We start from the raw sequence: 26,920 nt of genomic DNA, 5'->3' as shown, positions 1-26,920 counted from the left end.
ACGCATAAAACGCGAAATCGACATGTTAATGCGTAATGCTAAATAACACATATAGTAAGAGAGCGCTTATCTATTTAGTTATAATTTATCTATAAGTATATTTGGGAAGAGTCGATTATAATAAAAACTATAAAACGAAACATTTTTAATAAATTCTTCGAGATAGATAATAATTATAATAATAGAGTAACTATCAGTTTGTAAAATTGACAGTCTAATCAAATTTAATAAAATTTAATAAAATGTAATGTTATCCGTTTTCAGAAGAAAGATTCAACGAGAAATAATATTACGGTATAGAAACTTGTAATATAAAACTTCAAACATTGCAGTAGATTGCATAAGATTATAATAAGATCAAATTTTTTCATTATATTGATTTCTTTTTATATTAAACATTATTCAACATACTTATTTTTATTTTAATCAAAGAATAAACAAACATTTTTATTATGGAAGAATAAAACCACAATAAGCATCTCGAATAATGTTTATTATCTCTGTAAAAATAAATCAATATAACAAAAATGTAATCTTATGATCTTATTATGCTTATGGTTTTATTATAAGTTTCTATACTATAATGTTATCCATCATTGATTTTTTTTTTTTTTTTTTTTTTTTTTTTTTTTTTTTTTTTTTTAATCTATCTCTCCGTAAAGCTTATATACTTCATCGCTATCTCGCATTATGTAGTTATTTTTTTGTTAGTAAAGAATTGCGCGATGCGTATTTCAGATAGATTTGGTGAATTTCTAGGAAAATTATAAGGAATCGATTTCACGAGAGATTCTCATCTGGATAGACGTGACAATTTCTCAACGCCATGAAATTTCATATTTTGGCTATCCAATCTTCCGCGACTTTTATTCTTGCTTCGCAATTGTCACGTTCCTTTCTTCATTCCCCGAGCGGGAACACTCTATAACGACAGACAAGTAAATAATTTCAGTTAGATCGGGTATCATACAAGCCTTTGCACACATCAAATATTTCGATCGTGTAACTAAAACAATTTTGTTATACTCGCTACAAATATTCGGAATAGGACAACACTTATCCTGTCATATAGGGAACATTTATTGGAACATTTAGCGATAAAATAGAGATGAGAATACAAGCCAATGTCTCGGCGAACTTAACGTTCTTGCAAAGTCTGCAAAAGTCTTCCCGATTTCCCTGCATCGGCTCCATCAATTTCTCGGCTGTCACTTGCAAAAGATAAATTTATCTTAAAGAAGACCGATCGCGACGCGATTTCCTTGCGCGGAAAACTAGTCCTTCTACATAACTGATACTCTTTATTATTTCGTTCTTAATCACGAGCGATCACGCAGGTTATTTTATAGTTGTTTTAATTCCGTGCGACTCGCAATAACACTTGATTAAATCTGACTTATTTAATCCGGCGGCGTTAAACTACTTTGATTTTAAAGCCGGCCGACTGTGCGAGAGAAGAAAATTATTTCAGTGCGCTTCTTTTCGAAATCTCGCGTTTACTTACTCGCGAACACTTACTTAGTCGAGTTTCCTTCGCTTGTCGAACGGAGAAAGCGTAGTCAGATTATAAACACACCTTGAAACAAATATTAAAACTTTGCTACAGTTTAGCGCGCTTTACTTTTGAAGGCGATTACGAAAGTATAACCGCGGCAACTACCATTTCACGTTTCTCTCGCTATGTATATTTTCGAGAAAAATTAGACAAAAGTTAAATGCACCGGGGTATAGTTACTACACTGGAATAAACTCTAATTGAGTCTTGGTTTCAATATTGACAAAATATTTTTTATGTTATATTAATTAATCGGAAAACATTAAATTAATTAAAGCACATTATATTTTAAAACAAGGAGAAATTAATATTATATTTGATCTAATTGAGAAAATGTTTAGATAATCCGCGACAAATAAGTATTCAAATAATAATCGCTATATTTAATTTAACTATATTCAATTAGTTTCAATGATGCTTTCCGCAAAGGTAACTTGCATTAATCAAATATAATAATTGCGTTAATGAACGATGAAAAACTTTAGCAATCATATTTATCAGCCATTTATATACTCGTAAATACATAAACTGCAAATAGTAAATATAATTTGTCGGCTTCGAATTTCTCTCTCTCTCTCTCTCTCTCTCTCTCTCTCTCTCTCTCTCTCTCTTTCGTGTCATATACGCCTTTATATCACTTGTTGTTTTAAGTGCTTGTTAACACGGTTAAACCTTATATCATACTTTCAAATCGCATTTTCGTCAAATGATATACGATTTACCTTCGTTTTATTTCTCTGCTCTTCTTACGTCGGAAGCAATTGGAGCAGACATATTTTATGGTATTGCACAGAGCTTTTCTTGCTTCGTTCGAGTTTCTCTTTTTGATGCATATGCATCGTGATATTCGTAGACGTACGTAATAGGGACGACGTAACATGAAATGTCCTGCGAAAGAAAATCCGCTTTCAACAATGACAAGTGAAAAAGACAAGCAAAGACGTTCGGAAAATCTCTTGGGTTTCGTTCTAACATTTCTTGACGATAGTCTTTATTACTTTAAACTATAATATGGCCATAATATTTTATATCGTAATGTTTCCTACATAGAGAAATAATATAATCTATGTTTCAAGGTAATCCCATAAATAACTATAAATGGACTAAGTATTGGAATTTTTTTATTTTTATTTTTTTTCTATTTTATTTTATTCTATTTTCTATTACATTACTTTTTAAGATATTTAAAAAAAAAATTATTTTATCATTCGTGAATAGTATTTTATATACATGCGACTGATTCATATATATATGTATAACAAAATGCTTGCTTCTCTACAGATATTGTTTATCTCATACTCGGTTTATCATAAATATGAAACGAGATACGCATATCTTAACGTATCATAACATTATTGTAATATCATATTTCATCGATAATTATCAAATAAATATACGCATAAACCATGAGAACACGCGATAAAACGAGATATACCTACATTCTATTGTATATATTTACTAATAGTAAACAAAGGATAATTCTCTATAACATTGATCGTATTAAATTAATTTATGAAAAAAAAAAAAGAAACATAAATAAAGAGTTTATATTATTCGATTTTTATATATCATTATTACATATTAAAAATTTTCCGAATAATTAAATTATAATATAAACTGCTTATGAAAAAGTTACGTAAATATAATATAGACAATCTTTATATATAATTTTAATTTATCGCATAATTTTTTTAGCGATTTGCTTTAGTTCCTTCTTAGCGATCTTCCCCGTAGCCGTGCGAGGAAGCCGTTGCATGAATTTAACTCCCGCGTACAATCTACAATACCACGGCATGTTCTGCTCCACCAAGTCGGTTATGTCGAGCTCCGTCGTCTGGAATTTACGTGAGAAATTGTAATGTAACGTATGTAGGGCAAGACGGTTAAACTCTTAGGGTTTGCAGTAAATTGAAGCTGTGCGCAAAAATAGGTCAATTCTTTTTTTCTCTTAAAAGTCAATAAATGCACAAGGTTTACACTATAAGATAACTTTCTCTTTGAGAAAAAAATTTGAACAGCATGAATTACTTGGGATTCATTTGAATTACTTTATTTTTCTATATAAATACTTTTATAAAAAACATCAAAACATTCAATAAAGATGCTATTATGCTAATCAATTTAATAGAGAAAATTTATGCGAGCATAAAAAAAAGTTTTTGAGAATAATTAATAATATGTATGAAGAAAAGAAAAAAAAGACAAAAATGTTCGCAAAAGATCTGACATGATTAAATGAAAATTATAAACACATCTTTCACGTATTTATTACGAATTTTTATTTAGTAGAATGTTACCTCTTTGCCGAGTATTTTTGCGATAAAAGATGTTGCTGAATCAAAGTTTCGATTTGCGCAGGCGATATTTTGATAGCTCTATAGTTGATGAATTCCGATATTCTATCGACGAGGAAGATTTCGCCATCGTCATCATAATAACCGATATCTCCCGTATGTAACCATCCTAAGATTAAAGCAAGTTACGCGCGCTAAATTATTACTGTTTTTTAAATCGTTTGTAACATGTGAAAATTATTGGCGTTTTGATATTAATAACTGAAATTATTTTCACTATTTTTCATTTAAAAGAGCGTTCTACATAGGACAAAAGTATGTTAGCTCTAAGATGTTATATATATATTTTCGAATTAGTTTCTGTATCTAAACAATGACGTGTCGAACTATTTCACGCTCACCATCCGAATCGATAGCGTTCTTCGTAGCTTCAGGATTGTCGTAGTATCCATTCATCATGTACGACGATTTGGCCCATATTTCTCCAGTTTTGTTAGCTCCCAAGATTCTTCCTGTATTAGAATCGACCACCTTCAGCCGTCCTCTTTCGCACACAATTGCACAGCTACCCGGTTTACTATATTTCGCGTTTGTCGGGCGCATAATCCACCGTAATCCGTCATTCCTGTAGGCAGTTTGTACAAAAATCGTTTTTCTTTCGCGTCGCGTGTTCATCGTATGTGTTTTAAATGAAAGCATTGTTTGCGTTATCACACTTGTACGAAATGACGAGATTGTAAATAACGATTTATTACCTGTCATCTCTGTGACAGTACGTTACAACTCACCGTAACTCGATATAACATTGGTGTGCGGTAAAAGTTTCATCAGAGACTGCTGTAGTTCTCTCTGAAAATGTGCGCCGCCAAATAAAAGGATTGTCAGTGTTGGTAGTCGATACCTGCTTAATATGTCGAACTTTACCAGTCGAATGGGGAAGCAGGAATCACATCTCAACCAGGATTCCTGAATGCAAAACGACGCCGTTAAACTCGAACGTTTCCGCGCGGTATCACCTGCACGAGGCAATAAATCATTCGGTGCAACTATCACACTCAGTTGTAGATGTGCCTCGATTCGGGCATCGTATTATCCTTTAGTAAATTTGCCACGCGACATAAATTAATAGAAATTAACGCGAATGCGCGAGCATAATATCGCGTGAAATAATACCTTTTATTCGCAAAAATATCCCTAAATGGAAATAATAATGAAAACAGATACTGTGCGCGAGAAGTGCATCATAAATCACATAATATCGCCAAATTTTATATCATAAATTTGCATAAATTTACAATTAATTTATAAGGTGCACATTATTTACACTAGCCCGTGTTTGTTGCTAAAAAAATGTTTTATGAAACCTTTTAAATAATTATCCATTACTATTAAAATTACTCGCTAGAATAACACGTTATTTACTATGCCATCTCTGTTATCGCGAACATTTATTCATTTATTATTGTTATCGATATATATGTTTACGTGATTTCGATTCGCCGTTAATAGCTAATTACACGATTGTATGCTAATGTATCATCACTTGCCTCGTACTTCTCGATCAAGTGGCACAGTTCATCGTCGTCATCGTAATCCGGGATTATGATCCTCTTGGAGTAATCTAGAATAGCCTTGATAACGATGAACAGACCGCAATAGCAACGCATGGAAGGCGTCCACATGGATATGTGCCCCTTAACATCATGGATCTTGACGTGAGTTATGTAATTGATCATGGATGCGTGGCTGATCTCGGCGCCCTTCGGAAAACCGCTGGTACCGGATGAGCAAACGATCGTAGCAATCTGATCGGGACTAGTCAGCTTCGAGCACTCGAACTCGTCGATCTTTGCCATATCTTGGCAATGTAAAACGTACGTCAAAGACGCATTCTCGAATCCCGCCAGTTCGCCGAATATCACGAGCTTAATGTCCAAATGGTCCTCCTCGATGATCCGTGCCAAACATTCGATCGATTCAACATTCGCAAATACTATTTTCGGTCTTGTTAGCGAGAGAAAAAAACGTGCGGTAGCTGAAAAATGAAGAAATTTCTATGTAAATTTATTCCGTGCGTTTGAAAAAAATTTCGACGCAACGTCATCGTTGCTTTTGTCATAGTATCGTACGCATTAATCTATCATATTCGTTGCGGATTTGTGACAAAGATAAAAGCGACACTCTACGTCGCTTCGAGTAATTCGGAAGCTTTTTTCGTGCTGCGTCATGTCGATTGATAAAAAAAAAAAATAAATAAATAAAAGGAAAGGTAGAAAATCAAAAGGGAAAAGGATTGAAATGAAATGCTCCGCAACAACAGCATCGCTGCGTTGTACGCGCGGAAAAATCGGATCTTGTTCGGCGGTCGATGGTTTAATGCTCGGCGCGAAAAAAAAGAACCAGGAACGAGCTGGAAAAGCAGGAGAAAAGTAATAACGTACTTGGGGAGAGCTCATTGTCCCACGGGTTGCTAATGGCGCCGACGTAGAGTGCCGCCAGCAGCGGTACGTATGATTCCAAGTGATTGTGAGTGCAAATGCCGATTATGTCGCCCGGTTGAACAGCCTGCTCTCTCAACCACAGCGCGCATTTCACGCTTTTCTCCGTCATTTCCGCGAAAGTGGTCTTTGCGCCGGTAACCGCTTCCACCTACACACACACACACACACACACACACACACACACGCATTACGGATCGAACGAGTGGGGGTTTAAGAAGCGAATATACCTTAGCGAAATTTACGTTAAGGTCGATCCGATGGCGCGTTTATCGACACCCTCTTCATAGAAGTAAATTATATCTACTTACTTGCGCGACGAATTCCGGTTTGCTACGCAGCTTTTCCAAAACCAACGCTCCGACGTTTGCGCATTCATCGTGAATCGGTATTTCCTTGCCGATCAATATATTGTTTTCTATCCTAAACGTTAGATTGTCCTAAAAATTTGTATGGCAAGTGTAATTATATATATTTGACGATTATAAATTAAAAATTTAAAGAAGATGAGAAATTGCACAATGCAGCATAAAAGAATCTATATAGTAGGCTCGATTCCTTCTTTTCTATTGTATTTAAATGCAGTAGTTAGTTTCGATACAGAGAAAGAGAGAGAGAGAGACGTAACTATGAAATTTTTCAAGGGAATCTCGAATAAAGAGATCTTAAATTTAAATTTAACACCATGGTGTTAACGATACAAGCTTTTTTTATTAATTTTTAACATTTATCGTATCTGCACCTCTTCGGCGATATCTTGATTCTTTAAGTTCATCATCATGTAAAAATACACTTGACACTACATTTAATACTCGATATATTCTAAAAACGAGTCATGTAAAACTTATATAACCGACTAAACGAGCACACGAGCTTTCGTTATCGATCACATCTTTACTACTGATATCATTGCGACAATAATTCACTTATACTATTATAAAATGCGATAACGTATTAAACTTTCGTGCACGACTTTCGTGCAGATGGAAGAGATAAGTAATCTCGTAACGAATAGTTAATATATATATCAATGTTCTCTTTGTTTTTACAATGGAAATTATCAAGAGATTCATCAGGAAAAAACCTACCATTCGCAAATGCGTTGCGAAACAATGCTGTCATGTAATGTACCGAGGAAAGACAAATATTTGTATGCAAGCTCGAATGTGCTCAAGTCCCGTCCGCGAACATTATTCTTTTTCCGTTGAATAATTTCAAGTCTCTCTAAACAAAAACCATTGATTTAATGCAGCGATCCGATTCTAACAAAATGTAGCAAAAGAAAATATTTTTATATCGAAGAAATACAGAACTGTAGGTATAAGAAAAGAGGAACACGCAATAAATATTTCTTTGAAAAAATTCTTTATTAAACGAGAGTATCTATATACCATACAGTTTCGTATCTGAGTGTAACAGGACATCGATTACAAATATTGAAAAAAAAAAAAAAAAAATTATTATTTTATAGAATATAAATTTTTCTTTAAATATTATAAAATTTTGATCGGGAAAAAAATTTACAAAAATTTCAAAATTCATATTTAATTAATTAATATTTTGATAACAATCATGATTATAATATATGTAATGGATATAATCTCTTAAATATTATATTCTTGTGCATATTTTTGTAATTATAATATATCGTATTTCCGTTTCACTCGTTAACTCGGCATAGTTTATCGTTGCATTTAGCGGCGTTAAAGGGCTAATTGGATAGCTGTTGGTCGTCGGTCCTAAGTTCTAACCAATTTATGAATGCGGCAACGTGACACGAGAGTGCACTATGCGGCCCCTGATTCAAGGTGACGGGTATGTTCCTGTTTCTCAAACTTTCCTTTAGTATCGACAATCTCGATGTTCTCTCTTCATCCAGCCGCTGTCCTTTCGCTAGTTCTTGTCCATCTATTCTATTCTACATTCGTGGCATTAATCTTTAAACTATCCGCACTTCGATTGTAATCTCGAGACTATCGCCAAGAATTTTCTTCCTTAAGTTGACTTTGAGGATATAAAATTATGAGAACGTCAACATGAGACAACGACATCAATAAAACCGAAACTTAATTGTCTCAATATAAGTATCTTTATTGAACGAAGGATTCTTTTATCAGAATATTCTTATCGATTGATTATGATATTACGAATGTACTGTAACTTCTATCCAATAGAGTAAATACGACGTTTCAAGATTTTTATGTCGTGCGCTTTCGCGGTTTTTTTTTTTTTTTTTTTTTTTTTTATCATAAAGTTGATTTTTGATCGATATTAATCAATTAATGATTTACATTGACGCATCATCAGCGTAGAAAAAATTTAACAAACTTCGAGAATTTCTACGCTCGTAACGATACAACGCTTTCATCGTATCATGGCTCATGTTTAGTCAAATAACCTGAGATTCTACTTGACTGATCTTTATCTTCCTCTCGTTGTACGTCACAGGAAGTTTCGTGTGCTTGAGCAATAGAGAACTTAAGTTTATATCATACAACATTATTACATTACGATAGCAATGTAATAATGATGTTTAACGAGTAATTTTTATAAAGATTCAAATTTTATGTAATATACATGCCTGAAATATATACACACGCGCATACCTACATACACATACATGCGCGAAACAATAACTTGAATCGTAAAATTTTGAATATATTTGACAACGAAAATTAACTAGCGATCGCGATTATGTAATATTATGATTCGCTTTGCCTACGATGAGTACTTATTCTAACGAAGATGAATATTGCAATGCGATCTCACGAGGAATCGTTATGTTCATATTTAATTATTCAGATCCATTCCCTGTGCTGTTTCATTTATACATTGGGAAATGGTTTCGCGAATAAACTATTCACATGTTTTAGGCAAAACGGCATTTACAAGTACAAACTGCGTATCTCTAAGTTATGCATGTGACTGCCGTTTTACAATTCTAAATAGATTTAGAAGAAAGAATATTACATTATAATTAATGTAATTATTAACTTCTGTCTGTATGTGTATCTGTGTATGAGAGAGAGAGAGAGAGAGAACAAAAATAATTAAATCTCAACTAACGCACAATATATTATATAGAACTCATAATATACATAGATTAAATATGAAATAATAAAATATAAATATTAATGTTGCATTTTTTCATTATTAAGCATTATCAAATATTTTTAATATGTCAGTTTACGTTATGATACGAAATCGTTATAATGACGTGTATATTCGTATTGTACAATATGTAAGTTACACGCGCGATACGCTTACGACATATATGTAAATGTACAGAAACATCTAGGAGCCAAGGTATATAATAGTGAAACGGATTGTAATTTCTGATATACATCGTGTCTGCGTAGAATATATTACATGATTTACCATAAGTATGTCCATGCTATGGTCGAGCAACATGGCATCCGACAATTTCCCGTAAGCATTTCCAAACAAGGGAGCTCCAATCCTTCAATATTGAGGTAACGGGCACACAGAAGGTGGCGTACGAGCTTACTGTATTTACCTGAAAATTCTGATAACATTGATTCGACTTTCAGTACTCACTTGAGCTTTGATGTGCCATGTAATTCAACCGGCGAGGAGGAATTTAACGAGTGGTAAATAAGCTCTCGGGTTTATTCTCTCTCTCTCTCTCTCTCTCTCTCTCTCTCTCTCTCTCTTTTTCTCTCGCGTGCGCGTTTTCGTGTCGAATAGTATTTTCATTTTCGTAAAAGATTTTTGATAAGATAATAAATATGTCTAATTTATATGATTTTTATATTTCTTTAAATTATGATTTAAAAAATCAACATTTCAAAAAGTCAATAAATTCGCATAAATAGATTGTAATACATCATCATGTAGGCTTGTTGATTCGGAAATAATTGTCGTTATTTTTTATGTAATCATCCCACGTACATATCTTGTGTACAGATTTTATTCTATTGTAATATATATATCGAGTAATATCGAGAGAGACGGATTATATTTTTTAATAATAAACTCATTCGCGATGTAATCAACAATTAGGGGGGATAAAAAGGATAATGATGTTTGCAACAAAGAGCGAAAAAAGATGTATATTATATATGTAATTATATCATATAAACTCTCTCTAATGTATATTAAATTTGTATACGATTACGATTACATAATCATATACGAAAAATTTTATAATTCGTTTTCTAAATCTGCTCTTTGAAGACCAATTGCTTACTTTTGATCATTCGCGAGTTGCAAAGCGGACTATCAACGTGAATTGGAATTAAACTCGAGTATATCGGATATAATATTTATTTGTGACTGCGATACGCGAAAGTAGCGGTAGGCTTGCGAGGCATCGGTCGGTCGGTGCTTCTCAAAGAAGTCCTCGGGGGAAATCTAGGATTTCCCTTCGACGAGATGCGTTTCTGCCCAATAGTTGACCAACCTTAGGACCCACCGTAGGACTCGCCGCCGACTATGTGCAATTGCTGTGCCCTGTTATCGATACGCGTTTCCCCTATCGATACGCAGTCTCCCCCCTCCTCCCTTATCGATACGTTTGCGCGGCCCGTAATTATGGTCGTTGCTTGTCCCTCGGTCATCGGGGTTATCTCGTGTCCCTTCCGACATCTAAGCGATACAGGGCGGAATTCAATTCGAGGCCGTTAATCGTCGCGACACGCTTCGTTCCGACACGGGCGTGTTCGAATGTTTACACGACGACGCAACGCGCTCAACGACAGCTAATTAGACGGGGATGTAATTAGATTTGCGCTGTTAACTCGATAATATATGCTGTTGAAAGTAGACGCTCTAACATCCGTCTAATCAACGTTGACAGGTTCTCCTTGAGCGACAATCATTCGGTACTGTTATCGGAGACAGTAGATTGCAGAATATTTTCTCATATCGGAGGAATAAGACAATAGCGGCCGATAAGGTAAGCAAATAAGATTATGATAAAATAACTATAATTCTGAGAAATATATATATAGAATAATTTAAAAAAAAAATCAAAGAGCTTTTGCATTCATTTTGAGTGTTATACTTGCTATATATGTATATACTATATGCTCCTCTCTCGATTTTCTTTTATTAGTTATTTTATATACAGTACTCTAAAATAAGCAAACTGAAAGTTGCGTTATTAATCGTACGATTCTGTATAATGTGTTTTATTCTATTCTAAATAATATATTCTGCATATATGAGTGAATCAAATTTTTAATCCGGGAAGTGCGACGATAGGCGTCGATTTGATTGGAAAGAAGCGGAACGACTGGAAATAAAATTCTCCATGTTGCTTCTCCGTCTGGTTTATCGTCCCGCGTTCGTCGCTTGATCAAACGTCCCCTAAACTATCGGTTCGAATTCCATTCTGGCGGTTCAATCTGCTAAGTAACCGGATTTAACGTGCCCGATTCGCGTCGGAAAGCTCGAAATTCCTTCCTCGCTGTCAGAATTTGTTCACGAAACGACGTTCCACGTTATTTCTCGACCTCGGTCACCTGCTCGGTCCATCTTGCGATCTCGTAATCCTTCCCTCGTTGCCATTAATTTCATTCGATCTCGTCTATAAACCTGGGAATCCTCAATTTGCGGCCGACAGCGGGAGAAATAATAGCAGAGGTCGCAGGAGAAACTTGGAGCGACGAGATTCTCCTTGCCTCCATCAACTTAATATTTCACGCGAAATATCAGAAAATTGTCGATGCAATACGATTATATTAAATTGTGGATTATCTTATTAAGCTAATAGAAATATCAAATTTTTTTTAAGATCTTTTTATTATAATATTATACATTCTTTTGTATTATGTTATTAGCTTTTTTATTTTTTATTTATGCATGTTATTTATTTTTATTTTTTTTATTTTTTTGCGAATGATACAATGTTATTGTTTAGTTAAAGTATTGAATTCGCTGACAGAAATACAATAGATTTATTTTTTCACGTATTAACTTTCCCCAAATTAATATATGTATTGATTTTTTATAAATCTTTCTATTTCTATTTGTTGCAATAAATGATACTTAGGATCTACGAAGATAATCCGAATAGTCACTTCAAATGATATAGTTTTGAGTAAGATCGTATTTCGGAGAAATTACATTTAGCAAGAAATTCAACAATCGTGAGACGATTATTCACAATTTTATACAAAGACTTAAATCATGTATGATAATTCCAGCATATTTTTCGAATGTTTTATTACTGTCTTATTTCTGTTTCTTGCATTCTATTTCTTGCATACACGCGCCGTCGGAATCATTCGTGTCGTGCATTGGGACAGGCGGAAAAGGAAACGCTTAATTACGAGCGCCAATTAAAGACCCCAGTCCCCGAGTAGTGTCGACCGAACGAAGAGAGGGTAATTTCCCCGTGGGCGAGCAATCAGCCTTTCGCAAGCAGCTATAATTCGATCGTTTCCTTGATTACACGAGCACCTTGTCGTCGTCGACGAAGCTACCGTTTCGTTTCTCGATCCTTTAGCGGCTTCGCTTTTGTCGATCAACAGCAGTGTTCTCGGACAGCATAAATCGAATTACTGATTGCAACGAGCAATCGATAGGACAGAAACACAGTTGGCCACAGAGGATGGGCCGGATATACGAAGTGTTCCGGTGTCGTCGCACGCTTTTGATTACTAATTGATGAGATAAGAAAAATGCCATTTTCGTTTATAAATAGGTTTCAATTCTTTCTAGCATAATAAATTATACATATAATTTTTTTATTAAACAGATTAATGAGTTTTGATGTCACGTTGAAATTATGGATAAGATTATTTCAACTTTGACTTTATTTTAAGGAAAATAATAAAAATTTTGCCTGCTAAAATAGATGGTATCCAATTTTTCGCTAACAATAAGACAAAATCGATTGAATTTGACAAAAAATTGTATAATCAAAGAGTTTTTTTTTTGGTACAGAAAGGGTCTTGCTTCTGATTGGACTACAGAATCTTTTCATTATAAATAATATATAATACGACAATACGTTTATTCGAAAATTCTTCTCGTCCGGAATATTCGTTGCATATACTCGGTGCAACTATTTGCGCTTTGACAACTTGAAAATAATAAAATAGTTTCTTTACTTCTACAGTATTAAATAGATTAAATAATAAAAAATAACTGTTTTTCGATTTATCTTAATCTTAATTCGTAATACTTAATTTTATTTCATTCAAACACACACATACACAGTCAGAATAATTCGCAGCACGTTCCGTTATCGTGAACATCGTCGGGCGAATAAAGATATTACGAGTTAGTTAACAAAGCCGACTTAATGACGGAGTGAGCCAACTTTTCTAGTTCATCTGGGGAATCTTGCTCGCCTCGATGTATATCAACCGGGGATTACGTTATGAGCGAGCCGCTAGGAGGGGAGGAGGCAGGGAGTAGCAAGTCGTTAAGTCTCGTCTCGCTCCGAAATCATGTAATTTCATTTAAACTGTCGGGCGGAGTCAGTTAAGCCAACTAAAAAGTTAAAAGTTCTTTTTCCGCCGCGCCGGACTTTCGTATGTATATAGCGAGAATGGATGCGCTCGTGCCCCGAGGCGCCGAATTTCTTAATGAAGTTTGCGGGACTTTTTAAAGACCTCGGAGACATTTTCAACTCGAAGATACGATGCGCAGCCGACCACTTAACTTTCCTCATTCGCAACGATACGTTATAAATTACGTGGAAAAGGTGGGCTCGCGCGGATCCGTCGAAACCTTCGCGCTCGAAATCACCTAAAACCTAAACGAAGCGCGACGCGAGCTCCATTAAATTTATTTCGCTTATTCCATACGGCGCTGCCGCGAGCAACGATAACGATCGCGTCAATACTCTTTTTCTTTAGTATTTTTTTTCTGATTTAAATCGATAAATTACGGATACAATCGATAAATTACGCATACAAGAGAAAACTTTACGTATAATGTTAAACTCGTTCTCCAATATTTTCTATAAAATATTATTACTTTTTATAAATATTATATCTTTTAAACACGATAGATTAAAGAGAGTTGATTAATTATTTTTCCACATTGAAGGAGAAAAGATAGCAATATTATGACGGAATCTTGTTAAGAAATTAAAGTAGGAATATTCTGTGAGGATCTTTAAAACGAAAATCTTGAATGTACTTTTTTCTTTTATTACGAATATAAATGGATTTTATTTCGTATGTTGATTTAATAAGATACGGATAAAATTTGGGATCACACAAATATTTCTCATAGCACGAGGGTTTCGCAGCAATATCACTTTATTAATCTTGTTTTATGATAACATTAATTATTACATTGCCGTTTCTCAATGTCTCTTCCCCTTTTCTGTTGTCGACGAAATGAAGTCCGATAAAGGGAGGGAAAGAGGGAAAAGGAATCTCTGTGAAAGAACCGAGAAAATAGCGCCGTTCTCATTTCATCGGGGAAAACTTTTTCACTTTGTCTCGTCGATTCGATATAAAACAGAATATTAATGTTGCGCTGTATTTCGTGTAATATTTCGCGACCGTCATCGCGCAACTAATTTCTCCATTCTTGTTTCATCATTCGTGTCGATATCTTTCTTCTTGTTTTTCATCCTTTTGCTTTCTCGTCCCTCTGCCCTCTGTCACGACTCTTTCTCTGTTTATACGCTACAAATATTTCTTACCGCTCGTTTTTCTCTTTAAAACCAAACAGCCACCGATCCGGACCCTTCTGATCGTGAAACAAGGATGAGGTTCAAGACGATAAGTTTCATATCCTTTTGCGAGCATGCTCGTGTTTGATTACGTATCGGACAAAATTTTCCTCGTCCTCTATCATCTTTGTTTCTTATATTTTACGCGGCGATTTCTCGCGTGTTTGGTCTTCAATTTTTTTCTGCGAGAACTCTCGTTGCCGATTCGAGCTCATGAAACATCGATTGCGTTTTTCCCGATGTAATAACGTTTACCTTTTCCTCTTAGGGCCAATTTCACCAAGTCCGGTTAGATGAACCGACGGTTAAAATTAGCAGTTCCAACTGAAATAATATGAATGCTTGTGTGGTTTTCCCTCGCCTCTATTTTCTGTTGGCCATCCTGCTAATTTTTACCGCGGCTTCCTTATAAGATTGGATATAAAATTTGTAGAAAAGAGAGCGAGAGCGCGGTTACAATTCAAAACACGAAGGATTGTGAAGGATCGTTTCTTCTAACTCTCAGTTTTTATCCTACGCTCTCCGTACATTTTATAATATATATTTTGTGTGCAGCGCGAAAAATCCCTCGCAAGTAAAATCTGTCGTCTGCCCATGGTGATGTTGTCGCGTTTTTTTCCAATCACGCTGTGAAAGTTTATATTGCATCTCGTATCTGACATCACAATGGGCCGCGTATTGTCTCTACGTACGAATGAATTGGATCTACTTTTTTGCACAGGTAATACCGAACTCTCTGTTAGTTTGAGATATTAAATAAATGACGTGGAAAGTGGGGGAAAAAAAAACGAAAGCTCATAAGAAGTTTGTTTCCGCTTTTATACCCTTCATTTTCCCCTGCATATTTTTTTTCTCAGCGCGATTAAAAGGAAAGTGGGCCTCTACAGCAGGACATTAATCCGACAGGGCGGTCATCGGCTATGCGAATGAATTCCTCCTTCCTCGCAGTCACGCAATAAACGACAATGCAAACAAACAGCGTTTTACATGGCGCATGCTGCCTGGCGTATCGAATTCTCGCTCTACAAGCAATTTACAGAGCACGCGAGCCTCTCGCTCGAGAGCGCTTCACGTTATTATTCTACTCTCGTTGTCTCCTCTCGCTTGCGTAAGCTAGCGGCGCCAAAAGTCGAGCTATCCAACAAAATCCTCGCATGATAACACGATCGATGAAACGGCTCTTATCTCCATTATCACGTGGAAAAAAAAAAAAAAAAAAGTACGAAATCAGCAAAAAGGAGAAAAAAAATTGAAAGAGAAAAAATAGAATTCAATCTCCCGCTCGCGCCTCATTCCGCGAAATCAACGATCTCGTCGACGAGAAAGTCGAGCAGCGCAGGCGTCGAGAGCGCGATTGGTCCCTTCGATGGTACATATATTCAGCGGTGCATGGAAGGTCCTTTCAAAACTGGAATAATATCAGAGCTAGCGTCGAAGGGCCGCCGAAGCGAATGAGCGAACGGGGGCGGGCGTCAATTTCCTCCGTCGAAACGCGCTCGGTTCTCCGCCGTGCATGGCGTGCAACGAGCGCGCTTACGAACCAGCTACGTCGGCTCGGCTTTGAACTTTCCACGCGCCCGAGCTTTATCGTCCGGCCGGAAGTAATTCCCATGCTAATCCCTCTTTGTCCGCGGCAGAATGATCCGAACAGCGGCGGAGGCAGCTGGGGCGTCTCGATGTCTCCCCTCGTGCTAGATTACATGAAATGTCGGCCTGTCTCCCTTCCTCCTCTTTTCCTCGGTCATCAGCGTCGCGCGAAACTATGTAGTTAAACTAGGCCGAGACGCGGATCGAAAACGTTACAAGTCATTATAGTTTTGATGTTGGCGCAAGGTTTGCACCTAAAGGGCGGTTCGTAGGGTGAAACTCGAAATTGAATAATCTCTTATTGTTAGAGAACGCAAATACAAACGTAGAAGAAGGAAGGTTCAAAGAAAAGTTCTCATAAACATGAATTTCCAAGAAACAGAGAGTATCAAAAAAGTTAAGATTTTTAATTAAAATGTATAATATTTTCTTGTAACTGGGGTGTTATATTGTGATGCAAATTTATTCATGTTCTAAACGATATCCATGGAAGAGTATAAAATGTAATTTATTCATACTCCAAAGATACAGGAATATATAACTTAGCATTTTAACGAAATTGGATCTCATTTATATATTTTGAATATCTTTTGTGCATAAATCGTTTGATACAATAGGGAATCATTGCTGCTGCTTATATGCAAAACCATTTCAATTTTAATTGTTAAAAACTTTTTTTTTTAATTTTTTTTTTTAAATTTTCACGTACGATATACAAATGATAATCTATCTAGAAGAGCAGATAAATTTCACGCGCAATGAATTTAGAAGCACGCGAATATAAATTGTGCACGAATAGAAATCGTTCATCGAAAGGTAAAGGAACAAAAATATAAAATTGATATTTTATTTAAAGTTTTCATGGAATGCTCGCAGTCACGAAAATGATACCGTCGTGATCCGCAGTCATGTCGACCGTATGCCGGTGCTAAGTGGAGTCCTTTGCGGCGAGCTATTTGTATTCGGATGGTTCGCGTCGTTTTCTCCCTCGATTCGTTTCCGATCAAGACACTTCTGGTACGTAAAATTAGAGGGGGCAAGTCCCAATTTCCGGTGCGCCATTTTTCCGGGACGACGCGGCGTTTCAAGTTCCGTTTCCTCTGTGTTTTTCCAATTTCTCTGAACCAGCGAGGTGAATGCTAGTCGGAGAAGAGAGAGAGAATGGGGTGGGGGGAGGGGAGATGGGGTATCACCGGTCTGAATAAACCCGATTGAAAAGTCTTTATTCTCGTCCCTTTTGCCTCTCTAATGGTCTGAGAGCAAAGGCTACCGCCTGGAGCAATCATATCTCACGGAAACATCGAGAGAAGTATCTGGCTCGACGGGCATATGTTTCAATTTCTCATGCTGCAATTCGATCCGTCTTTGTTGATCAATTAAACAAAATAATTGCATCTGTTGTAAAATTAAAAGTATGCGATAAAATTAATCTAATGATAAAATTAGTTAAAAGATGCGAGAAAAGATTATAAATTAATCCATCTCTTATGTGCCATTTAGAAAGAGAATTACACATTCAATACTTATAATGATGATCAGCAAACATAAGGTTTTTTATTTTTTTATATATATATATTTTTTTTTTAGATACTCTGACATGTAATACAAAACCCACATTATAGAGTATATTAAGTTTCCAATATACTACAGCATACTAATATTTTGATATACAATGTATATGTATATCGAAAATAATGCATTACGACATGGTATACAATAGTCTCTTTTTGCATTACTATTACACATTTTATATCTATACACATATATGCTAATTATCATGTTGGAAAATTAATCTATTATTTCATCTATGTTTTATATAAATAAATATACTGATTGTTACATGTAGGAAATTAATATGTTATTTCGTGACAACTCGTGATCTATTTTATATGAATTTATTCAATAATTGAAAAGGTAATGTAATAATTATTACAGCACAAATAATACAGTTCTTGATATGTGTGTGTTTGTGTGTGTGTGTATGTTAAACAAATAATTTATCAAATTGAATTGGCTAGTAACTAAATTTATTGCATTAATCGAAATAATTCAACATCATGTATCAACTAATTTTATTATACTTGACCATTTATATTCAAAACACAGCATAAAATATGGTAAAGCTTGACAAGAATTAACTGCATTAGCGACGTCATATCGTCATCGCTCATTATGTTTAGATAGAATCGTAAACGCATGTCAGTCGCGTTCGCTGCGCAACAATTTTATATATATATATATATATATATATATATATATATATATATATATATATATATATATATATAAACATATTGCACGAAGAATTACAGGGAAATAAAATGAATAATATTCGTGAGACGGGACAGAAGAGAACGGGCTTGAAACCGGAGAAAAAACTCGTCAAGTTCCGTCACGATCGCTTTTATAGCACTAGTAAAGTAGTCTTGCCATCTTATCAGCCGAGCTCGATATGAATTTAAATTATGCTACGCGAAGCCCCTTCTCTTTTTCTTCCTCTTCCCGTCTTTGTCCCTTTCCATGCAATCGACGATGCCGGGACGACATCGAGAGAGAGAACTGCTGCACAGGCAGCAAGCGCGAATAATCGAATCCATAAAGTCAGCAGTGCGGTCTTCTTTATGCTCGTCGTTGGTCCGTCCATTGCTCCCCCCGTCACCCTTGTCACCGAACCCTTCAACAACTCCCTTTATCGATGCAACCTCCCCCCTCCCTCCCTCCCTCCCCCCTCGCAGCTCGTCGTTCTCGTGAACGATGTCTATTGCTCGTGATTTTTCATTAGTGCCATTGGATTTGTCACTGTTCATTCTTCGTCGATGGCGCTAGATCCACCAGACTGATTGCTGATTTATGATTGGTGCATGCCATTCCCCTCACCTCCTCTAATACTTTTTTTTCTTTTTTTTTTTGACAAATGTACGGCTGCGCGAATTTGTTTCTTTCGCGATACGCATTTCGCGTCGCGTATGAATCGCATCAATTGTCGCGATTGCATTGATGGGATTTTGCGATATGTTTCGATAATTGTTGAGAAGTTGGGAAGCAATAGCATGAGATATAAACGCGTGATCAATTAGATATACGAGATATTCCCAAATTTATCACAATATACATGTTGTATTCTTTTTATTCGCGAATCTGCCTATCTTTTATTTAAAAAAAAATAACGATATAAATACTTATCGAGGCAAAAGTTTTTTTAGGATAAAAGATTGAAAATGTCTAGAGTTTTTCTATAAATTTGATATTAAAATGCGTTAAATTTCCACTCGCGATTTATTTGACGGTCGTCTAGTTAGGATCGATTTTCACATATTCAATTCTCCTTCGTTTCCTCTTCATCGACATTCTTTTTAATTAACGTCGCGTCGATGACACTTCTTACGTAACGATGGCAGATATAACAAGTTCCTTGGCGTTCTTAATTAATGCCAATTAAGTATAACGAGTTAGAGGGAGAATAATCTGGGTTAATTACATAAGCGATTTGATTTTTCTCAGAGTGATATTCTACCTACGTTTATTCAGATTTCGTTAATTACGATGTCATTAATTATGATTCATAAGGTACAAACATTACGCAAGAAAACACATACATATTAAAACATATTATGATATATTTTATATATTCATTATTTTATATTATATTTATAAATATGTCTATATTTTATATATTAATTTCTCTAAATATATAACGTTACGCTCACAATGTTCTAGAATTTTTGAATCCGCTAATTAATTTTGGAAGAATCTGTGTCGAACCTGGAATTGATCTTTTATTGAGACAAATTTCAAAAATGTATATATTATTAAGATTATAATTCAGCCTTTTATGCATCATCGGCATTTTGCATATTGACAGGAATTCGAAGCTGAAGTAACAACGATCTCGAGAATTCTGAGCGTACCGACATTGAATAATGCTGTCAGTATTCGGTCGTGAATAAAGCTTAATCTAGCCTCTTAAATAAACTGTATAAATTTCATTTGCGCCCCGACCGGGCGAGTTAACGACTTACTAAATCTCTTTTAATGAGCCGTTGGCCGCAAGCGACTTATAAAGGACTAGCCAAGAGAGGATCGGCAGTCTCGCAGGATCTCTGTAGGATCCGCAGCAGGATTAAGCAATGTCGGGAAACGTTACGGTAGTTGCTTCGATATCGGGTCAGCATCATCCATGAAACTTAATAGGCGAGAATTTCTTGTCGAACGTTTTCGATTCTTATCGGTCGGATTAATAACATGGATCAAATTATCATTGGCTCTCTCCCTCACGCCGAAATTTGCACGCGCGCCAGATGTTACACGCATATTATTAATTTAATGGATCTGTGTAATTGATGATAACGTCCATTTTCCTCGCCGCAAGTGTTTCGCATTATTGGCCGAGCTTAACGGAATAATCACGCTGTTAATTATTCATTATTGGCTTGATGGAAATGCTTAAATTTAGCGTTGGAGAAGATAATGTTATAAATTACAATGTCTGCTTTCTATTAATTCTCCCGATATATTACACGTGTGTCAACTGTTTAATAATTAGCAATAATCAGATCGATCAGCGAACGTTAAGAGAGTTATTATTATAATAGAAATTACACGTCTGATAATCATGTTTGAAAAAAGTTGCGTGGAAATCATAACATTGTCTAGAGCTTTTGTTATATCGCTCAGAAAAGCTTCGTTATATATGGTATATGCGCAAGAACGGTTTGATATTTTTCACATCATATAGAAATTTGTGGCTCGCGTTTTAAAAGAGCTTAGCACCGAGGATTCGATAAAGCAGGCCGCAGTGCAAAAGTAAATCGTGTCACGTATATTGTGCCTGCGACTTGAAGCAACCTTGGCCGGGCGTTTTTCCGGATGCTTCAGCGGCTCATTCATCGACATAATGAACATGGAGGATGTATAATGTATTCCTGGCTTCATTAACGCGATCTTACGAGCGCGACGCGTCTCTAGAAGTAAAACGGAAAAATGTTGGAGAACGTGGAAGAAAAATCGTAAAGTCGCACTAACGAGTTGCTTTTATTAATACGCGTTTAAAAAATTTATATATTGCAGTTTTCAAAAATATTAAGTTCATTGCAAATTTCGATATTACACGAAACTATAGAGTGTATGTTGTATAATAGATTTAAAATTAACGCGGAAATCATAGCGTACAAAATCTAATTCCAATGTCTCCTCTTAATATTCTATTATATATTTGTTATTCCGCTTCGTCCTCAGAGCAGGTTAAATCGCTTTCGCCAAGCCGCTTCCGCGGAATTAGTTGGACGCACAGCAGGCGCGTGCCTGCTACGCTCTGTAACGCTTGTAAGAACAAATTTGAGCGAAGGCAACTCCCACGGCGATAGGAACGAGAATGATTCTGCAGTAGCTTGTTATTAATTCCCCGATGGCGTGTCGCGACGCACGTTGTTCTCTCTTTCTCTCCTCTCTTCTCCCCCGTTGCGATCATTTGTTCTGAAATAAGAGTTGTTCTTGAAAATGCGTGGGAACGAACATTATTAAGCTCATTCCCGTCGCGTTTTCAGATCTCTCGACGCGGCAGAGAGGCAGATGCCATCTCTCATCAACATCCACCAATCATGGCATTTCCATTTCTCTTCCTCTTTACCACCTTACCGCCGATGTCTCGATCTTATCTCGTAGCAGAGAATTCTCATATAACGAAGAAGCAACGAGATATTAAAAGCCCGCTATAAGTATTATGAGGGTTTGCGTTTGAAGCATCTCCTTATTTACTTGCTGGGTTCGCGCCTTTACCGGCATCTTCCTTTGCTTCCGGCTCGACGATCTCGCCGCCTTCAGATCTCGTCGTGAGGGAAACAGTGAGAAGAGACGTTCGTCTCCTTTAGACAGGTAGATTAGCGTTGTTATTCTCGAAAAGGGAGAATTAGGAAATAAGATATAGAGAGAGACATGAAAAAAATTGCCGGCCGATTTTGATTAATCGCTTTAAAAGCGACTTTTTTGCTAGAGAATTAAATGAAAATCTTATTATTTCAACACTTATCTATAGAAAATTTTCATTGCGACTAAAGGTATTTTTATCTCTCTCTTTCTGGTTAACTTTAAATTTCTCGAAGAAAATGACATTTAAAAAAAGCCTGATATAATTTGTGTATATGTATGAAACATTCTGGAAAAAGATGTTCGTATTTTTCATACTGGAATAAGAGCTTGTCTCGTCGATGATTTTTTTCCATCTTCATTTAAGATGATTAATTAACTTATGTAACACAAGAGCTTGGTAAAACTTTGTCTCCAAGTGTGTATGAAAAATTTGACACTGATCAATTTACAACGTACAAACTTTTCCCATTTGATAATAGCGAGGTATATTTTATTCGATCGCTCAGCGACGCGTGATGTATCGAGTTCAAAAAAGATCAGTTTTTGGCTTTCGTAGCTGCGGAATTAGTGGATCGTATGGTTGATGTACGAACACGCGCGTATAGAAAGATTGACGTAATCGAGCCGGGGCGCAGCTGCGAGTAAAAAAATAATCGGAAGTTGTGACAGAGCGACGTGTTCACCTGTTCGAATTTCAAATCGACCTCCGAAAAGGAAAAAAAGTTTTTGATGTCATGTTACAATCACATCGATCGAGCGGTGATTATTCGCTCGCTCCCGGCTGAAATTTATTATTCATGCCTGTAGCCTCAAGAAAGACGTGCGCCAATATAAAAAATGTACTTTTAATCCCCGCGGAATAACAGAATTTCACGGAACCAGAATTTCCTTTTAACCTGGATATATCGTATTTTTTCCGAAACATTGAAAACTTTGATCATTGTTTGGTTACATTGCAGCAATTTGTGAAGAACCAAAGTTGAATATCAAGCGTGTGTAAAAGTTGAAAAATATATTTTCTTACATAAAAAATTTATATTCCTTTTTTTCTGCTCACTAAATCTCGCGTATGTGTGTGTATGTGTGTGCGTGCGGCAAAAATTAGGAATGTAAAATTGGCGCGCGAATTTTTGAGAGTTTTAATGATGCCGGAAGCGCACGGGATAAATTCGAGTAGAGCCAAAATTATGGATTAATAAAGAGAGAAACAAAGAAATGTTATATCCGATTCTTACGGGACACGAAAGTATTCTCGCGACTGGCGCTCTCACCGAAAGATTCAGAAACTTTCAGTATCGAGGCAACAACTTCTTGGACCGCTTTAAAATGTAATTTGCACGACCAATTTAAGTCAGGTCGCCTGCTCCGTTCTTCTAAGAGCGTAACTCTTTGAAATAATTAGCAACATCTTGCGCTAGTGGAAAAGCGTGCCGGCGTGATTATATTCGCGGAAAGAGAGCGATTTACGTTGAGCGTCTCGTTAAAATGCACTCTCTCACCTTTTCGTCGCGTTTCGAAGCAGACAACTTTTGTCGAGCGTGTAATTAAATTTTCAGATTTGCACTGTTGGTTGACCATCGGTTCTGTTTGCGGTCTTTATAGTGGAGTTTCGTGCCCGTGAAAGGAAAGGGAGAAAAAGAGACAGAAGTTATATATTTGGTGCTCGATGAATAAAATAACGATACGACATAAACTTAAACGCGGGAGGAAAGATATAAAGACTATATGGTAATTGTTAATGTCACGAACGATGATTGTTTGTTCAGGTAGCCAATTATTTAAGCGATGAACAATCTGGTACATTTTATCGCACACATTTACATTTTCGTGCAATCGTACGCGGTAATTGGCCAGACATAAGCTTGTACGCGCCAACGCGTTCGCAATTTTCGCATGGTTTGATTTTGTGTTCGTACCATTGTCATTGAACCGTGTCGAAATAGAAGAGCGTAACCTGTTTGCTTTGAAATTCCATTAACAGAAATATTTATTATATTTATTATATTAAAAAATATTAACAAAACTTTATTTCATTTTATTCGAAATACATGTAACTATAACTATATTAAATTATTGTAAAATCAGTATATCAAATAATTTCCAATTATCTGTATAAATAAAAAATATATATTAAATCTTTGAAAATTGATTTTCGAGTAGTTAGATTTGTGTTAACACACAATTTACTCAATTCTGAGAATGCTGTCTGTCTGATTTGTACTATAACGTTAGAACGCTTTCTTCGTGTTCCTCGTAATCGACATTTGATATTTGAAATCGATGGAGACATTGGATATCGCGGGTTAAACAAACGCTATCAATCGTAGAATATTACTGTCGAACGACAAACAAAAGTAGCTTAACGGCACTAGCCTCTAACGAGGGCATCGTCGGGCATATCTCCGCACTTCTTAGGAGATACGATCGAGAGATACACTTGCCGGAAAGCAGTTGAGTGGATGCGAAGTAGTCTGGCATCGTCGACACTAGAAAAACTCCGGGTAAACTCGGGTAAAGCCCAAGCTTGCCAATCGACTACTTCTCGAGACAGATATTAAATGAGTAGTGTATCGAGCGAATCGAAAACGTGCCCGGAGGAGTTAGCTCTGAGCATAAATCGGAGAGGCCGCGAGAATTTATTTCGCATTCGACATTCCGGGCCGCGAATATTTCAATGCGCTAACGTTTGCGCGCACGAACGCGCGCATACGTGGACCGGAAATATTTCACACGGCGCCGGGAATTGCATCGAGAGAATTGCGCATGTTTTTCTCTCCTCTTCCCCTTCCCCCCCCCCTCTCTCTCTCTTCTGTTCGGATTCTAATGAACGTTTGACGACGAAGGGAATGAATCGCGGCGTTATTTATGTCTGGAAATTAAAATAGTTACAGAAAACGAAGCACACTTCGTGTATATACGCTTCCTGAGATGAGTGCTTTTCAGACGTGCGAGATGTGCATAAAATATATTTGCATGTACATACGCAAATCGCAGGAATGCGCACGATTGAATTTTCCGCGTTTCTGATTTTATTTATATATGGTAATTTGCGCGCGCGCGTGAAGATACTTAAGACACCCCGGTATTTGTGAAATTAAAACGATGATTTTATATATATTGTATTATATATATATATATATATATATATACACTTTAAACTTATTATATTCAAATATTATATTATATGAGGCCAAAATTCTTGTATGAGAGAAGTTTATTGAAAATTTCTGACAAAATAATTAATTGCATTAGCTTCATATAGTGCATTTTTTTTCCGGCTGTTCGTTTGTGGAAATTTAATCGTCACGAATCTAATTAGTATTTTCGAAATTCTTTATAAAATTTCCTGCGGATTATGTAGCATTAAAGCGATAGATTACTCGAACGAGAAACTTTACAATGTTTGAAAGGATGCAATAATAGAGCTAGCGTATCTTCGCTGTATTGTCGTAAATACCTTGCGGGATTCAAGCGAGCCTTCCCTACCGAGGAACCAGCTGAATTACATCCTATAGATTATGAAATCGCGCGCATTGCCGCCACTTGGCAGAAATGAATCACTCCACTTTCCCACCTTCTCAATCATTAATGAGTTTCGTGTGAGGGGAGTACGAGCGTTTTAAAGGATCATAACGAGCCAGGTTATTATTCCGCCTCGTTTACTTTTCATTTATCTCGAGTTTACGAGTTTTATTGCGGATCCTTTTCGCGTCGTAAAAATGCGCGCGTTAAAAAGCGTGCGAATAATTTAGAATATTTGCAAATTGTTTTTTCCGCTTGTGTTTATTTCAAAGAACAGTCGAGTTTCTTCCTACGTTATGAAATTAAAAGGTCTTTGAAAAGCGAAACATAATATTGCTGCTTTCACCAATCTTATATTTGGCGAGAATTTTAAAATTTTATTCTTTACTAAGAACAAGACTATATTTATTCAATTAGAATTTTTCATTTTTTACAATGTTATATAATACATTATCTAAATATATTACAAAATTATATATTTTAAAAAACAAAACTCAATATTTTATTCAAATTGAAACAATTTTCCAGGCCGATTTTCCATTTGCCTTCGAGAACCTTTTAATTCTCAATATGATGGGAAATTTCACTTCATTCTTCTTTTCTTTCGTCTCTTTCTTTCCCATCCAGTAAGGTTGCCATGTTGGATCGGAGTCGGAATCGGCCATTTCTTTGTGCACTATTCATGAAACTAATAAAATGATAATGAAATATACGTAATAACATAATATTATAACATAAATGATCCGAATTTCGAATCGAGCTACGATATATAAGCATGGGATAAATACAATAAAAATTTTTCATCGACTTTTATTTAATCTTAAAAATAAGAGCTTATTATCTTCATTAATATCTTTATCCTTATCTTAGCTTAAGTTTGACATACAATTACTACTTTACAGAAATTAATTCATCATTTATAAATGATTTAATTATG

At 35.8% G+C, this 26,920-nt stretch overlaps 1 long non-coding RNA gene and 1 pseudogene across 1 annotated transcript in view; one reads left to right on the top strand and one right to left on the bottom strand.

Annotated features, from left to right (window-relative positions):
• Nucleotides 1-26,920, top strand: part of LOC138940875 (uncharacterized) — a 158,876-nt gene that overhangs the window by 17,224 nt on the left and 114,732 nt on the right. The window lies entirely within an intron of this gene.
• On the bottom strand, nt 3,231-7,122 carry LOC138940792 (luciferin 4-monooxygenase-like; annotated as a pseudogene).

This window comes from Polyergus mexicanus, unplaced genomic scaffold (assembly GCF_030449975.1).
Source record: "Polyergus mexicanus isolate NDT 795.1 unplaced genomic scaffold, iyPolMexi1.0 SCAF_17, whole genome shotgun sequence".
Taxonomy (NCBI): Eukaryota; Metazoa; Arthropoda; class Insecta; order Hymenoptera; family Formicidae; genus Polyergus; species Polyergus mexicanus.
Note: the sequence above shows the minus strand (reverse complement) of the source record. Positions and strands in the feature narration are given on the sequence as shown.